Source organism: Larus michahellis, chromosome 6 (assembly GCF_964199755.1).
Source record: "Larus michahellis chromosome 6, bLarMic1.1, whole genome shotgun sequence".
NCBI lineage: Eukaryota > Metazoa > Chordata > Aves > Charadriiformes > Laridae > Larus > Larus michahellis.
In genome coordinates this window covers 5,131,612-5,148,832 of record NC_133901.1, presented here as the reverse complement: position 1 = coordinate 5,148,832, position 17,221 = coordinate 5,131,612, and the positions used below count along the sequence as shown (strand labels likewise).

Sequence of the window (17,221 nt, the reverse complement as noted above, 5' to 3'; positions counted from 1 at the left end):
CCGGAGCCAAAAGCCACCCCACTCCCACCTTCAAAGCAGATGTGACTCAGCCTGCAGTTTGGGGGCTTTTTGTTTAATTCGGAGAAGGATGAGTCACAGGAGGCGAAGGCAGAGGCTCAGCTGGCAGGAATCAGCCGACGGGCCTCGCGAGTCAGCTCGGCTGGGCTGATTCACCCCGGTGGAGGGTCCACCGCCTTCTACAGCACTCCCACGCACCCCCCACCACGGGCTGTGCTGGGCAAACGCCATCAGTACGGGGCAGCTGATATAAGAGGTGCGAACTATCATCAGATTTGTGGCGAGGCAGAGAAATTTAAAACGTCTTCCTGCTCAATTTAAAGGGCTGGGAAAAAAAGAGTTCTCTGCTAACAAAACCCTCGTCAGCTTTCTGCAGCAAGGGCGTGGGGGTATTTCCAGGCAGCATCGGGGGAAAAAGCAAACACGCTGTGTGCAAGACCAAGAGCTCTGGCCTGCAATTTTCAAATACCCCTGCAATTTTCCCAATCAAGCCAGTGAAACAGGATTTGGCCTGATCAGCACTTAAATAGGAGACACACATGAAAGCAATGGCCTGATTATCCTTCGTAGCTGGCTGCCTCGGCTGCACCTCGCTCCATCAGCAGGTAGCTGTAGATGCCACCTCGGGAGCAGCGTGCAGGGGACAACCGGTCCTGGGGAAGCAGCAGAGGAAACCTCCCTGTGTGCAACTGCAGCCTGGTGCCATCCCAGCAGGGTGTGGAGAGTCCCCCTCGTCCAGCGGCATGGTTAGTATGCGCCTGTGAGGGCTTGCAACAAGTCTCTTCTGTTCTAAATGTCTTGGTGCAAAAGTGCTATCTATAAAACTTATTTTCTTTATAAGTGTTAAAAGAGGATGGCAGTCAGAAACGTAGGGAAAACCAAGTGAAAAACAAAGCTTCCCACAGCTGTTTTATTGAGAGTGTAAGGAGGATTTTTATTTTTTATTTGTTTTTGTCCCCGGTGTTGCTGTTGGTTTCCAGTTTGTTCGATGTATTTTTGTCCACTCGCGCCATAATTTTCCGTGCTCTTTCAGCTGGGTGCTGTTTTCTCCTTCACATCCTCTAAATCATGTCAGATTACTGCATCCCATGGATGATGCAACTCAGTCTCAATAATCCTCTGCTGGAAAAATTGCCTCTAACAGGCTAGAGACCCTACTGAACAAAAGGCGCCCAGGGAGCGCTGTGCTTTCCTTTGGGCTGGGCACCTTCCAGTACGGGAGGTGGGATGTGACTCAGAAGGCAACTCCTGGATGAGCTGCCCCAAAACTATCACTGATGAAAAACAAATTCTGTACACCAACATAGAAGCAGAATTGCCGTCAGGTTGGTTGTCAAACAGGGACCCTTTGGTTGCTGATGGGGAATGGTCTCAGCCTTCTTCCCATCCTGAACTGAAATACCGAGGGACTCTTACGTGGAGGGAGCACAAGGGCAGAGTAGAACCATTGAATAATACATCCAAGGGGTCAATTGTCATTGCGTAATGTTGTATACAAACTAGCTTCATACACACCTGCCACTGGTGGCAACTCTTCTTGTCAACCAGCTGCTTATAGATTCTTAATTAAAAACTGTGTTATTTATAGAAGAGGTTGCAACAGGGCACCTCATAAAACTGAAATAAGTCAATCTGGCATCTTGGTAAATACTGCTGTTGGACTGTGTGGACAGTAGACATGCAGCAAAACCAATCTTTTTCATGCTGACGATACTGAAAGATAAGTGCCTGCATGGAAGCGATGTTGGTTGGAAGCAAAATGGCCATGTTCTTCTTGCTTTTCCACTTTGGCCCGCCTTAGCAAAGATATAATGGGAAACGCACATGCACTCTTGTCCAAAAGCCCTGAGGGTAAGCAGGGTGAGGAAGCCCAGGGTGTGTAGAAGGGTGCAGAAGACCCCGTTGGGTTTGACAGAGCAGGGTCAGTATGAGACCCTCTTGCTCTGAGCCAGGATGGGCTTTGGCTCAGAAGAGCCAGATGGAGCATTTCCATTAATGCCACCAAGCTTTGGGTCAGGATCCCTCTTGGTGTGTCTCTGCTTCTGAGGCTCACAGGCGAGTGACTCCTGCTTGCATAATTTCCTGTAGCTTTTTGAGCAGAAAGGCTGTTGTGCTTGTAGACATTCTTCTCCATAACACCTTTATTCCTGTAGAAAAGAATGTTTCGGAAAAGACTAATTTTAGCCGTTACTTAGGTTTTGACTGAAGACTTTATTGTAGCTGTGAAAGATCTTACAAAAGAATGCCGCAAGCATAATTGTTGGCTTTTTTGAGCAGGGATGAAAGTTTAAAATACATGGCACGGAGTGAATAAAAACAAACCAAGCGCGGTCCTGCTGTCAAGCGTCCAGCGTACGCAGGAGAGAGGCAAGAGCCCGTGGCGAATGCAGCACATCGCTGGCAGAATCTCTTGTTGGGTCTGTAAATTCTTGTCCAAAGCCCAGAAAAATCAAGGGGCTCCTATTGAGTTCCTTGACCTTGGGATTAGGCAGGATGTAAAACAGGAGGCCACGGATAGTGATAACATGTTTTGGAAACGTTATGCAAATGATGTTAAAATACACGATTTAAAATATTAGCTCTGGCAGGGAAAGACTGCTGAAGCTTCAGTCAAGGGGAACAAATATTCCATAAATTAAGAAGTCAGGAGTTGGCTTTAAAACAATTGCTTTGTAAGCAAATGTTCCCTTTTGTGGTCTGCACGAAATGTGCTGCGGGAAGGGCTACAGCTCAGCTGCCTTCTGAGGGGGTAGATATTGCCATCGTCAAATACGCCTCAAGAAATGGCTCAGGTTTGCACTTTTTTTTTTCTTTTTTTTAAATAAAAAAAAGGAATCTTCCCAGACGGGAGCTGTGATCCATTTGTAACTGTAGGAGGAAAACTGTGTCGTTGTGCCAGCCCAGCACCATCGTGAGCAAGGGTTGACCTGTGTTTTAAAATCAAAAGGCACAAATCTAGTCCAAGATGTAAATTTTTTTTTTTTTTAAAAAACTCACTCTTTTTTTTTTTTTTAAATGTTGTAAATATGAGTGCCTCTGATGCTCTCAAGGCAAAGTCTAGAGTGTATAACACCACTTTCTGTGATGATTTCAATTATCTAGTAGATCCGCAGTGCTTTTATCCACCACGGCTTTGTTTCTCTGGGAGGAAGGAGGTCACAGATTACAGGAGGAGCTGGCATAAAGAAGTCAATTTTAGCAGTGCAAGTAGTGCTTAATGGCAAGAAGCAAATTCATAAAATTAAAAAAACCCAAACATGTGTTAGTCAGTGGTAAATTGCTTCTGGGCAAAACAGTCTTGGTTCGGTCTTTTCTTCCCCTCCCAGGTGCAGCATTTCCAGCATCTTGCACAGTTTCTTTTCTTTTTTTAATATTTAATGAATGCCGTTCCTGAACTCTCGCCTGAGCACCCAGCGGATGAGCTAAGGGGAGGGCAGGTCCAACCCGTGCGTGCAAAATACACCCTAAAAATGCTGTGTTTGTATGAAACCTCCCCAAGCCTTTGAGCATGCAATATCTTGACCCAGATCTGGATGCACATTTCCCACTGCCTCACTCATCCCCGGGAGGCTGATCCCCCGTCCAGAGAGAGTAAACTTCAGCCAAATAGCAGGCAGAAATTAAGGAAAGAGAAGCAGTAAGTATAGATTGGAGGAATAAAGAAATAAATCCAAACACAGAGTTAAATCGCCACATTGCTTAGTGAATGTGATTAAATAGCGTTTGAAAATCTCTGCTTGCTTTTCCCCAAGCTAACATATCCGTTCCCTGCCCGCGGCCGGTGGGGGGGTACCACGCTTCCTCCAGCAGCAAAAAGTAACCGGCGTGTTTCTTGTACCGGTATCAGCAAGGAACAAGTGAAGGGCCAACGCTGTGGGGACGCACACAGCTTCTGAGGTCCAGACCTTCAGGTCTGTTCCACCGTCTTTATAATTATGATTTTACCTTTTACTGCATTAGTCCCAGGAGGCTTTTGGAGATGAACTCAGTAACGCTTGTGGCTTGATACCGACGTACTGAGACCCTCTGGGCTTTAAAACATTTACAAGAAAAGCAAGGTACTTGTCAAAGGTTTCACTTTTGTTTTCAAATGATTGAAATGACATCGGAACGTGAGACGTTAGCCTGCTATTGCTGAAGAACACTGAATTTAATTAGTCCCTGCCCTGTTTTTCTTTTGGCTGGGAAAAAAAAAACCACAAACAAACTGTTCCTTTTGCAGAAACAGTTTATTTGCACTGTGTAACAGCAGAGCGCTGGGATGTGCTTTGTCCCACTTTCAGGTTTTGTATTATGGAGTAACAGCTTCATCTTGCTTTTTCTTGCCCGGACCTTTAACACTCACCTTCCTCTGTGGTTTCTGCCAGCCGTGTTTTTTCAAGGGAACGTTTCTGTATTAGAAAGAGATCACTGGTCTCCTGTCCCACGGGCAGAACAGCAGCCCCTGACTGTGGGCCTGGAGCCTGATGTTGGTGGGACTCCACCTTGTTCGCAGAGGTACAGACGGTGGCTTCAGGTGATCAGACAGTGACTTCAGGTGATTGTGCCCCATCCCTGGAGGGGTTCAAGGCCAGGCTGGATGGGGCTTTGAGCAACGTGGTCTGGTGGGAGGTGTCCCTGCCCATGGTAGGGGGGTTGGAACTAGGTGATCTTTAAGGTCCCTTCCAACTCTAACCATTCTATGACCATTCCCTTGGGTGGTACTGACCTGGCCGTGGGGTGTTTGGGGAGAGACTGGCAGCTCTGAGTCTGGTTGCACACTCTGCTGTGAAACCTCATGGGGATTTACCCTGTTCCTTCCTGAAAGCTCAAGGCAAAGGAGGAGCAAGCCAAATCCAGCTGGCTTCGTTTAACAGAGCAAAGATGTGAACATTGAGCTTGTCCATCACAGCTCTTGAGAGCAAAAGAAAATGATACAGATTTTCATCTGGACATATTGCTAAGTTGGTAACCCATCGCTCATCCACACTGTCTCCTTGCAGTTACCTTTTTTTATTGAGTGCACTAAAAAAATCAGAAAAAAGTCTGTCTTCCTTGACTAATGCAATTGCTTTACTCCCCATCCCTGTTCAATCCTGCTCTTTTTTTTTCTTTTTTTCCCCATTGCTCCATTTAATTTGATAGCATTTCCTTGAGCATATCGGTGCTCTCTACCTCTCTTCCCCTGAACGTGAAATGCAGATGATACAATACTGCCCGTATCACACGGACAATGGAAGTTATGTCATGGGGTTTTTTTAAGAACTTCAAGCAATAGAGAAGAAAAGCCATCTTCAGAGGTTTTGGGATATGCTTTAACGTAGTGCTTGGCCCAGAGAACTGATGGGCTAGATGGGTAAGATGAGAACCAGAGGAATGGTGCTAAATAGAAGTTACGTTGTGAAGCGCAGCTCTGGGTCCGTGTTTAACCCTCCCCTTGGTGTTGTTGTGAGATCTCTGAAGGGAGCAGACGCTAGAGCAAGCGGTGAATACTTTTAAATAAATGGCTTAAATTAAAGGTGCTTTCTTGAACAGGACTGTGGTGCCCTTCAGGGAGGATGACTTCTGAGCCACCAGCAAGAAGCTGGTGGTGAGCCCAAGAGTCCCTCTAGCTTTGGCTGTCCTTCTCATCTCTTCAGCACAGGTTCGCCCTGTTCGGACTCAAGTATAAAAGTGCAGTATAAAGAATGCAAAGCCACATTAAAAAAATTGGATGTGGCATTAGTCATTCCTTACGCAAGAGCCGTGCCCGAGGAGGAGGAGGCAAGCAGAGCAAGGCATCACGCCATGGTTTCTGTGCGGCGCAAAGGCAGCCAAAGCCCAGATCTCCCTTGCTGCTGCCCAGGGGCAGCAATATGTTCAATACCGAACATATTGAATCAGATGGATTATTTCACAGCACTGTTTTGTCAATAGTCAGTGTCAATTAATCCTATTCTGTTCATGCTTTCTCTCACTCTTATCCATGAGGGATTAAGTGAATAAATAAAGTAACGTGGTGGATCATACAAGAATTAATCAGGTTTTCCTATCAACTGAGTCAAGACGGTATTATAACTGAAAAACTTAGCAAGTTCAAGCTTCCGAGATTGGCAATTATTACACTCTTTGGGTTAAACTCTGAAGCCTTGTCTCACTCTTTGTGTTTAGATTCAATGATAGTTTCCCTGATTAAGGACTATGCAAATCTAGCAACCAGTGTAGACCCAGGTTGGACTTTGAGGCTATATTTATGCTTGCGTTCAAGTGTGGAGTCATGTTCCATGGTGCAGGAGGTCAGTCTTTGATACCATTCAGATGCTGGAGCCATCCATGGCACGTTTTTGGCCTGTGCCAGGCAGCACTCCCTGGGCACGGGGCAGAAGTCAGTGTGGGTCAGAGACCCTTCCCGTAGGCAATTTGCTCACAACCTTTTTGTTTTGCTGGTTTAGAGAGTTAAGCGTTATGGACACGGGTCATCCTGTGCCAGCTGGCCAATATCCAAGAGAATGGTCCCAAGCATAATTAATCTATTAGCAGAGAGGTAGCCTGATTGAATTGGTGGTTTGCTTACGGGGAACTAAAGATTCTTTCAGCATTTGGCCATTTGGAGGCAGTAAATCTTTGCCTCAATAAAGGCTTCTGGATTTGACCCAAAGTAAATTAGTTCAGATGAGTCAAAAAGCCAAGCGAAAAAGGCTGAGAGCGCCTCATACAAGCCGTAAGTTGTGTATGAAGGATTATGAAGGCAGCCTCTTGATTGTCCTCTTTCTTTTGGTGTTCCAGGGAATACATTGGGCAAATACCATGGGGATAAAGGAAATATTTTTGTCAACAGAAAATCTACAGATAGTTTCAAAAGGGCAACCCTGTTAACAAATTTTTTGATGTTATGTTCCGCCTTGGGCAGAAACTGCTGAGCATTATGTACAGTGCTTAAAGTTGATTACTTCATGTTGTGCCACTCTAATCACTTCTGAGTGTTAATGTATGTGAATTAGGAACAAGATTAAAATTATTCTTGGGAGTGAAATGTGTTCTTTCTGATGAAGCATGAAATTAGCTGTCTCTCAGCAAAGACGCTGTTGAACTGTTGTTTATACGGACTTCTTTCAGAATTGGGGCATTGATGGTCTGGATCCAAATTTATTAACTAGGAAAAAAATATTAAAAAAAATGCTTGTAATATGTTCGGAACCCCTGCGTGATGTTTTGCCTCCTGCCAGTGATGTTGCTTGCTGTAAGATAACCTCAGGATAACTTGGGGTTTCCTCTCCACTGTTGTTTGCCTTACAATGGACATCTCTTTCCAGGTAGGGAACAGTCTCCCTTGTTAGGGAAGGTGAGAAACTGCCTGATTTGAAAATGGATTGAAATAAGGCAGCTGTTGTGCAGGGAGTCAAGAGGAGAGCACGGAGTCACACAGACCACGAGCACGAGAGGCAGGATAACAGGAACAAAGGGGCCATGCCTGAGCTCAAGGGAAATGCTAAGGCAGACTAAGAAACCACTCTGTTTTAACCCTCTGCCTCTGATTGTCATGTTTGTACGGATAAATGAGTCAGGCTTTGTTTCAAAGATACTGTATGTTGCCACTACATTTTCCAAAACAAGAAAAATCTATAGGGAAGCACCAAAGCTAGCAACCATCCTTAAAAAGATGTTTCATTTAATTCAAAATGACCTTCACGTTAACATTTACCCAGATAAGCTATGACCGGTACAATCAATTAAGAGCTGAGTCACTAGACACTTATGTTTAGGTACCTGAATCACTCCATGACTCATGTTTGACCCAAGATATTTCTGTGGGAATTGCTGGAGTTCATGCCAGCGTAAGGCAGATGGCTGTAGCAGGTGAGATGCATTGTCCTCAGGAAGTGCTACCATCTCTTAGTGGCTGCAGAGAACCTGGAGGAGGTCTTGGACTAGACAGGAACCTTTCAGGTAGCTGCGTCTCGTTGTTTTATGACTCGAAGCCACACTGAAGCTGGTGGACTTGGCCGTGGTTGGACTTCATGGGTGGACTTGATGATCTTAAAGGCCCAACCTAAATGATTCTATGATTCTGCATCTGCCCTTTGTCGAAGCAGAAATGAAGCCAGTGACTGGGCTGGGAGCGATGCTTAGGGCAAAGTGTGCTGAAGTCCAAAGACCACTTAGGCAGCAGTAATGTGTCGCTGGAGGGCCACCAGAGTCCAGGCACCTCCTCTTCCAAGTGCTCTGACAACCGTACGTTTTATGGCCGCCGTTCTCAGTAAATTCCCAGCTGAACATACTTACGATCTACAACAGCTCTCTTAATTCCTGCTTTTGTAGTTGTGCCGCAGCTCAGTGTGGAATGATTAGGTGTAGCCTGGCAGGAACGTGTGCCAGCGGCATTAGTGCGTGCTGCTCAGCTATTGTATCAAATGGGTAGTTTTCACAATGGGGTTTGCAATTTTATACTAAAGTTTAATGTCTAGAAAATAAGCAGTTTGCAGTTTTAATCCAAGTATCTCCAAGCAGGTAAGGTCTGCACTGTAAAGATTGGTAAATTTGAGTCCTTAGGTAGATTTAACGTTTTAGTAACAACTGGAAGGGGTTCACAGGTTACAGCTCGGAGGCTGGTTAGTGCCCCTTGCTGGGCTACTGCCTCTGTGGTCAGGTCATCACTGCCATGTGGACACATATGGCGTCTTCTGCGCAAAGTCAGCTGGTTAATTTACCCTCCAGAGCAGAGATCAAACACTTGTTGTGAGTCTGTGAGCGTCCTGTGCTCAAAGTCTGTATTTTGGCGATAATTACAGGTTGGAGCTACTGGGTATTAGGCTCGTGTAATGCTGCTGTAACAGACTGAAAAGTCATCAGAGCCTGCTCAGAGGATTTATGGATGAGCCAAAGGTCTTAGGGCAGTGAGGAACCGAACATGCAGCTCCTGGCATCCTTATCGTCCTCCAAACAGAGTGTCATATTCCTTCCTGTTCATTTAGAAATGGTTTATGAATTCAAAACCATTTTCAGGTGGTCATCTGAGCCTGTAGGCTGCCATCTTTTCCTGTGAGTCATTCGCTTTGGTGTTAGGTTTAGTCTGCAGCCCAGGCTGGAATGAGGAATAGATAGATTCACCATAAAGAGGTCACCGGTCAGTGCAAACCCAAGGGCCTTGCAAGCAGCTGCTGAGTAGCCCACTGGGCTAGTCTGCAGCGTCAGCATCATTAAAGCTCCATGGTAGCATTTAAACGTGCTCCGAATAACCCAAAATCAACATTTTTTTTCCAGATGAGTGAAGGATGTTGGCTGGAGTTATAGCTTTGTTTTGTGGATGCTGTCCTGTCTTCCAGGTCTTTGTGGTTTTTTTTTTTTTTTAAATCAAGAGACAACCACCTTATTCAAAGGGTGGAGGAGACTTGCCAGACATAACAGTGCTGGTTTAATTTCCTTCTGTGTAATCACTTCTGTACTCATTTTTCATTAAAATTTATTTCCATTTCATCTTCCCAAACACAAATGTATCTTTTTGAAGATATGCCAGGGCAATAAAATGAACACCACGAGGCCACAGCAGTGTCACATATGGGCTTCATGGGCCATTTACAATAGAAATATCTGTGACAGCACTAGATCAGCCTTCCGGGGCTAGACAGGATTTCTAGGGGCTGATGTACTTTTAGCTGAATGTCACCCTCTCCTGTCTGTCACTAGATAGTCAGGTTTTCATTCTAATTCCATGTCATGCAAAGTTGGACACGGTGTTTAACACCGAACAATAGAAGTTAGCTCTTCTTTCATAACTTGAGGAAAAAAAGTTCCTAGTTATAATGTCTGGTAAAGAAGCTTGAAACGTGACTCCGTATGGTGGGTCTTCGTGGACTGCGGGGACGGAGAACCTCACTTCTGAGAAGTTGAGCTGCTCTGCTCTTCTCCATGAGAAACTGTTGAGAAGCTCGGAGAAGAGAACGAGGCCACCCCTATCTGCATTTAAATGGCTTTTTGCTTTCATCCACCACTGGTCTGTGCAGTGGTAGCTGCTGGGCGGTGTCGAGGCTTGCCAAGGGTCAGGCAACAAATGCTCAACCCTTGGGTTGAGCCATCACCTGAGCTCAAAGCAGGGATGAAGAAGGCTGGAAGCCCAGACTGTCTCTGCTGCTAAAGTCCAAGTTACCTCTTATACAGTGTGACTTGAGTCCTCACTCCTCCAGCCTCTAGCTGTGGAGTAAATAAGAAGTGGTGCAGTTAGGCACACCGTTAAGAACAACTCTGGATTTAATATTCCCAATACTTCCAAACAAGAAATCTTTCCATAGCAGCTACTCAAATTGAATGTTAATTAGAAACAAAGATCTTAAAATGCACCGAGGACAGATTTAACTCAAGAAGGGCTTTCTGCGCTTCAGTTTACTGGAAGCCACACAAAAATGCTGTGGTGTTGAATCCAGCTTCACACTGAAGCGGCTTGAAATCCAGCTTTCTGAATGACCCCGTCCTTGCTGTTACCACCATGGAGGGGAACGAGCGGTTTAATTCAGCCCTCTAGCCAAAGTCGTTTTACTGGTTGGGTTCTCTGTTTGCTAAGGAGAAACATCTGCTTCCAGCCTCCCAGCTCTTACCTGACGGCCGCATCAACCAGCAGAAGGAAACCTGCTCTCTGTGCCAAATGCCCTTCAGTGCCCAGAGGAAGACTGCTTTCCAGGATCCCTACTAAGTCTATTTTTTGCTTCGCTCCACCGGTAGCACTCCCAGAGCTGCTTCAATCCCTGTCACCTTACAGGAGAGACTTAATCCTGCGTTTGCCTTCACCTGCAACAGGCTGGGGCAGCCACGAGCATCGCACGGGGAAAGCTGGGAGCGAGCTCTGCACCCTCCCTCTGGAAGTGCAAAGGAAAATCCAAAATGGAAACCCTTTGGACAAAAATGGAAAGGATTTGATGCACCGGTTTGGATCTTTCAGCTCTTCTAATGAGAACTCAAATTTTGCAATTTCAGGGAGAACGAGTTTTGCACAGCCTCCAGTAAGCGGGAGGTTTGATGCCTTGCAAGGCAGAGGTGGCAAATGCTGAAATCCCCCGGGAAACAGGTGACCACACTTAAATCCACCCCTCAAATCATTCAGACCAAGATGCCAGGGTTAAAGCTCTTACGCATCCAGTGCATTATGTCTTTTCTTGAAAACTGCCTCTCTAGAAAATAAACCAGGCCATTCATCCGAACCCTCTGGCACCGGCTCCGAATGCAAATACCAGGTTGCACAGCCTGCCCCTCTCTGCATCGCATGCTCCAAACTGGGAGGCTTTTTGTGTGCAATCCCTCCTGCAGCTGGCAAGTCCCCATTTTGTACTAGACAAACACTGACAGCTTTATTTCTTGTTTGTTCGGTCGCGAGGATCCTCAGCATCCTGGTTTGAATCGAGTATTGTGGCTCCTCGCTAGCAGAAATGTAAATAACAAAGAAATTTCATGTATTTTAATTACCTGAAGGCGTCTGTTTTAATCTGGTGAATCCTCTTATGTGATAAAAGTAATGTTGCTATGGGAACACTATCTACCAGGAAAGGTAGCACCAGTCTGCATGTAAACAATTCAGAAATTGGTGCAGTGAAGGGGTTTTTCAGTCGCTTGGCACAGAACTGACTTCGCGTTGAAAGTTTAGACTGGTGTTATGGTTTCATCCGTGTGCGTATGAGTGAAAGAGGCATAGATTTAACTGGGAGCATCCCCTTCAGGTATCTTGGAAGCGCACGTAAAGGTTTCTCCCACGTAGTCACCGAAACGCAGCCCACCAGCAGCAGCAGCGCGTTTATACACTGTGCCTCTCCCATGGGGATTTAAGTGCTTTATCTCAGAAATGTGTAAAGTCTGCTCAGGAGTGAGACACTCCCTGAATTAAGCCATTAAAGGCAAATCCTACCCAGTACCATACTTGTGCATCTCTGACGCAGGGTGAAGAGCCCCATCAGTGCCCTGAGAGCAGAGCCGCAGTGCGGGTCCCCTCTCGGTCCCCCCCCCAGCAGTGATTGGTGTGACACCAGCTCCTGACGTGGTTTTGGTCAGGGGTTTAGTAGTTGGATGTGGTCCTGGATGTCTTGTGTGAAGCTTCCAAGGATGGCAGTGCTGCCCAGATGGACGCGTGCCTGCTGGTGGGTCCCCAACGGGCAGGACAGGCATCCTCTGCCTTGCCTGGAGCTCTGCTCCATCATCCCAGCCCGCGGTTAGCGTCTGTGCCAGAGCTGCGGCGGGAAAGGGTTTATTCGTTTACCAAGTGGATGTGCTGATAAGAGCCCTGCGATAACTGGCAATAATGACAATATGTTTCAATATATTAGCAAATTTTCCATGCTGTAAAATCTTTTCCCCTTTTCTTAGATTAAAAGGAACTGACTACAAGGATATTTCTCATTTTAGTTTACTTAAGTACATAATATTCAATATATGTCTCTTACATTTTACGATAGACGTGGTTTATGAGGGACTTGCGTTTCTCCAAGTCAATCCTTATGGTTTGGTCTGCTGGTCCAGACCATCATCGAAAAAGATGCCCCCCTTATAAATTTGGAAGAGATATTGGGTCATTCTTGAGTCTGGGATGCAAAGGAAGGGGAAAAAAATGAAATCTACTATTCGTTAAATACTTCTAAATTCATTACACAATAAAGAGAACTCATTGTTTGCCGTGTAACTGCGCAGTGATCACTGAAAAACAAGTAGACTTTGTTTCATAAACTGAAAAACTAGACACCAATCTACTCTGTATACTGCTTATCCACAGGTTATTGTGCAGTGATGGGTTACGTATTCTGTCTCCTTGCATACCAATAGTATGGTTTCCATGGACAACGTTTCCATGAGGAATTGTAAATTTTTGTCAACCAAATATTTTGTCTGCAAAGAAAACCCTTGTAGAGGCAGCCGTAAGACATATATGCTGCATAAATGCACTTGTTTTACAGATTATTATTTCAGTCAACACTGTCGATGCGCTGACAGAATTTGAATGCAATTATTACTTTAATATGGGGCAAGGTTTGGTGTAACTGAATAGAAAGGCTTGAACTTTTCCTACAAGCGCGACTGCCGGAAAGGGGACATTCAGGAGGAAAATCCAACATGTACAGTAACATCAGAGGTTATTTTTTTTTTTTTTTCAGAGTCTGTTCCAGGTAGGAGCACCATGTGGACCAGCCTCAGTATAAGTAATCTTATGGATTTTATCCAGCCTCACCAATTAGAAGATCATACGGTAACTAATTGAGTCTCAACGATCACAATCAGGTTCATGGAAAACCACCCCACTAGCCCAACTATTTCAGTTTGAACCTGCATGGTTACAAACAACGTTAAGGACAATTAGCCGTGGTTCGCGTTGTGGGGGTGATCTCCAAATGCCCTCGTCTGAGACGGCGATTTGGGGAGAAGGGGCGGGGAGGGGAGAGGCAGCGCATTGGGGATATCTGATTCCTGGGCATAAAAATATTGCAAACCATGTTTGGGTACCACAGGATTAGGTTAAACTAAAGTCATGTTCCTGACATAGCTCCTGCCCAGCTAGCTATGAATCATTAGTACAAAAACAATTTCCTAATTATCTTTCCATTGCAGGGTAGGGCAATGAATTTTGTAAAGCTGTAATTTTATCCTGCTTTATTTCCATGTCCTCTATTTTCTCTAGAGACGCGCTCTGTTCTCCTCTGAGGTTATTTCTGACGCGATCTTTGGCAGCAGGAAAGGTGGCGGTGTGTGGATGAATTCATTGACAGCTGCTTTCCCAAATTCCCAGGGAAGTCTCTCTGGGAATATATAAACCGGCACAGGTGTTGGGTGGACTGTAGCGGAGCAAATAGTCTGCTTTAATGGTTGAATTGCTCTTCATGGCAGATAATAAGAATACTTTTGTGGTTGACTTGGCATATGATGTTATAGGTGTTTTTAAGTGGTTTATACAAAACAGATTTAAAAAACACAATAGAGGACCAAGTTATGAGGAGGCTCCTGAAAATTCTCTGTGTTATAGACATTTCTTTCAGTACCTGTAGATATTGTAAAGGTAAACTAATAGAATTTGTGGAAAAAAGCTGAAGCAGGAGAGTGTTAAAAGCAGGAACTTCTGGCGCTCCTCACCCTCTGGAAGCGTGGACATTCACATGCTCGCTGGCACAGGGCTACGCTGGTTGGGTTCAAAACCACGTCCTCTATGGGAAAAGGGGAAAGATCTCAAACTTCTGCGATGGAAAGCAAGCGAGGTAGTATTGCCCTTGCCTGCCTGTGGGTGAGCCATGGGCCGGCGTGGGTCTGTGTGAGCTGCAGCCACGTTTCCAGCAGATGACCTTGCTGCTTCATCCAGGGAGCAGAATAAATGTGTTGGCACTGTCCCGGGAGGGGAAGCATGGGAGAGTCCCCAGCTCCACTTAGTGGGCAAAGCACAAACAACATGTAGCAGCTCAGCAACAAGAATTGAAGCCAAATGAGTAGTGTTTTTAAAAAACTTCAGCTAAGCCAAAAGGCTTTCTTTGGCCTTGGAAGACCACCCTGAAGCCCTGGTTCCCCAGGAAGGACCCACAAGAAGTGTCACCGCAGAGATTCATCTGCAGCATCTGGGTTTCTTTTGGGGTTACGGAGGGACGTGGTGGAGCAGTCATGTTCCTGTTTGGGCAGATATTATTTGATTAGCTGCAGTCAAATCTTCTAATTTTTTTGTTCTTTGAAGCTCCTGTGAAATGTACCCACAAGAAGCATCAGGGAACAAATCTCCTGAAGGCAAGGCTTCACGCTGGCAGCAAGGGTCAGCCTGCCCAGCAGTGGGGCAGCCTCCGAGGAGCAAGAAGGAGGTTTGTTGGTAGCCCTGGTCCTTCAGGTGAGGCCGCACGGGGATTTCCAGGAGGTCATCAGAGGCAGGAGAAAAGAAAAAAACGGTATTATTTTTGCAATCATCTGTTCTGCTTGCAGATATCTCAGTAGCTCTGTTGATGAGTTAAGGGCAGTTCATTAAGTAATTTCCACTGGTTAGACGGTGTACATCTTGCCTGAATTGCTTGCTTCATTGACTAGTGCTCCAACTTCTGGCATTTCATCAAGAAGAGCCTTTTAGGGATACGGCTTAATTAAAAGCATCCCCCAGCCTGGCTGCAGCTCTTCCCGAAATGCTCCTCAAGCAACAGCCCTTCATGAGCCATTAGCTACCCCTGACCCCTCTCCTCTCCTGCTCACCAAGCCCAGTTGAGATGATAAATCAGGAAATTAACACAAATCATACGAACGCGGCACATTTTGAGGGGCCGTTTGCCATTGCACGTTTTCCTGTATTCCATGGGGATTTGGTGTGTGTTTCCTGTACTCCCACAGGGATCTTGTTATTGAAGAGTCCCTTGCATCAGAAGTAAAGTATCCCGGTCCCAGGGATTCGGGATTGCTTGCAGACAGGATGGAGCTCACGGCATATAAAGTTTCATCTAAACAAGCGTTCCCCTCTTTCACCACGCCAGGGCCATCAGAGAGGAAGGAGAACTAAAAGTGCTTTTAGCAAAGAGGGAGAGCATCTGACATTGCTTGCTCCTTATTCATTTTTAAGGAAGAGAGTTGCAGGGGAATCAGACAAAAAATGGAATTGTGTGTAATGAATTTATAAGTATTTAATGAATAGTAGATCTCATCTGTTCCCCTTCCTTTGCATCCCCCTGCATTTGGAGAGGGTGCGGAGAGGGTAACGCTTGGTGGATTCGGGTTGCACTCTACTATCGATATCCGATTTTTATATATTTGTGTGTGTATATATATATATATTTATTCCCATCTGCAAAGTTCAGGTTAGAGACACTCCCAAGCCAATACTGTTTCCAAAAGTTGCTGGATTTCCCCCCCCCCCCGCCCCCCATTTTCTCTGTGTCTCCGCTGCCGCTCCGCCCATGCTGCAATCACCCTGGGAAGCTGATGAGCACTGAGGTGGCTGCACAGCAGATACTGGATCCTCAGCATAATTTTCGGCAGTTAATTAGCAGCTCTGCTGCTCACATCAAAGAAGAAAAAAAAAAAAAAGAAAGCTTTAATTAGACTCACAAAGGGATCTCAAAATTTAGCCGGCAAGTGGCCCCTCTGTGCTTGGGTAGGTGAGCTGCCAACGGAGGGACTGGCGCTGAAACATGAGTGTGCTTGTAACCTTTGCGGGTCTTGGAGAAAACAATTTTATTGGAGAAAAGGGGGTGGAAGAGTTTGCTGCTTAAAGTCAGGAGTGTGTCTTCTCTGCTCAGTGCCCTGACGCTGGCTCAAACGTAGTTTCACGTGTCACTGTGCTGTACCCACTGTCACTCGGTCTCTGCTGCTGCTCCTGCTCTCGCTTCGCTTTTTTTGCATGGGATGTAACTCATCATCCTCGCCGCTGACCTCCGTGCATTTCAGTGTCTCCCGAAGTATTGGCAGCCTTCAGGTTTCCTGTTTAATTGGGTGTCTGAGCAATGCGTGCCTGCTCTGAAGATCAGAAGTGAAACGCATCAGCCTTTTGTCGTGATGGGCCCCAATTAAAATGCAAGCGATGGATGATGTTTGGGGGTGGGGTGGGGATATGGGAGGCTCTTAACAGAACTTTGAATAGTCTTAAGTTCTGTGCTGATGACAATATGTAGAAAGGTTTTGTTTTGAGATTGGAAAAGATGCATTGCCTTGGGAATCCAGACTATGACACTGTCTTACAGCTTACATTTAAAATTATTATTACTCCGTTGTATGATTTAATTACCTAATGCATTTAACGTTTTTGGATAATGCTGTTACTAATATTTTCAGAGTCTCTCTAAGATACTCTTTGCTTGCTGTAAAGCCTTTAGCAATCCTCCGGCCTTGGACTGGAGGAGCCACCTCAAGCTTGAGGCAACAAGAAGGGTGAAACGCGGATCCAGCTCTTGCGCAGCCGGCGGGCAGGTCTGCGTTTGGGGTCTCCACATGTAGGAAATGCTGTGATGCCGCAATATCGTGTGTGCTCAGGGTTTGTTTCATGCTCTTCATCCTGCTGCAGTTTGCTCAATTTGCAGGAATTTAAATTAATTCCTCAGGGCAATGCATTTCTCCACTCTGGTGAGACCCCACCTGGAGCCCTGTGTCCAGCTCTGGGGCCCTCAGCGCAAGAAGGACATGGACTTGTTGGAGTGGGTCCAGAGGAGGCCACAAAGATGATCAGAGGGCTGGAGCCCCTCTGCTGTGAGGACAGGCTGAGAGAGTCGGGGGTGTTCAGCCTGGAGAAGAGAAGGCTCCAGGGAGACCTTAGAGCCCCTTCCAGTCCCTA

General features: G+C 45.9%; 1 long non-coding RNA gene across 1 annotated transcript in view; it reads left to right on the top strand.

Annotated features, from left to right (window-relative positions):
- Positions 1-95: 95 nt before the first annotated feature.
- LOC141745133 (uncharacterized) overlaps positions 96-17,221 on the top strand; it is a 33,723-nt gene continuing 16,597 nt past the window's right edge. Inside the window, exon 1 of the long non-coding RNA XR_012587685.1 lies at positions 96-764. This is a non-coding gene — a long non-coding RNA (uncharacterized LOC141745133). The remainder of the gene's footprint in view (positions 765-17,221) is intronic.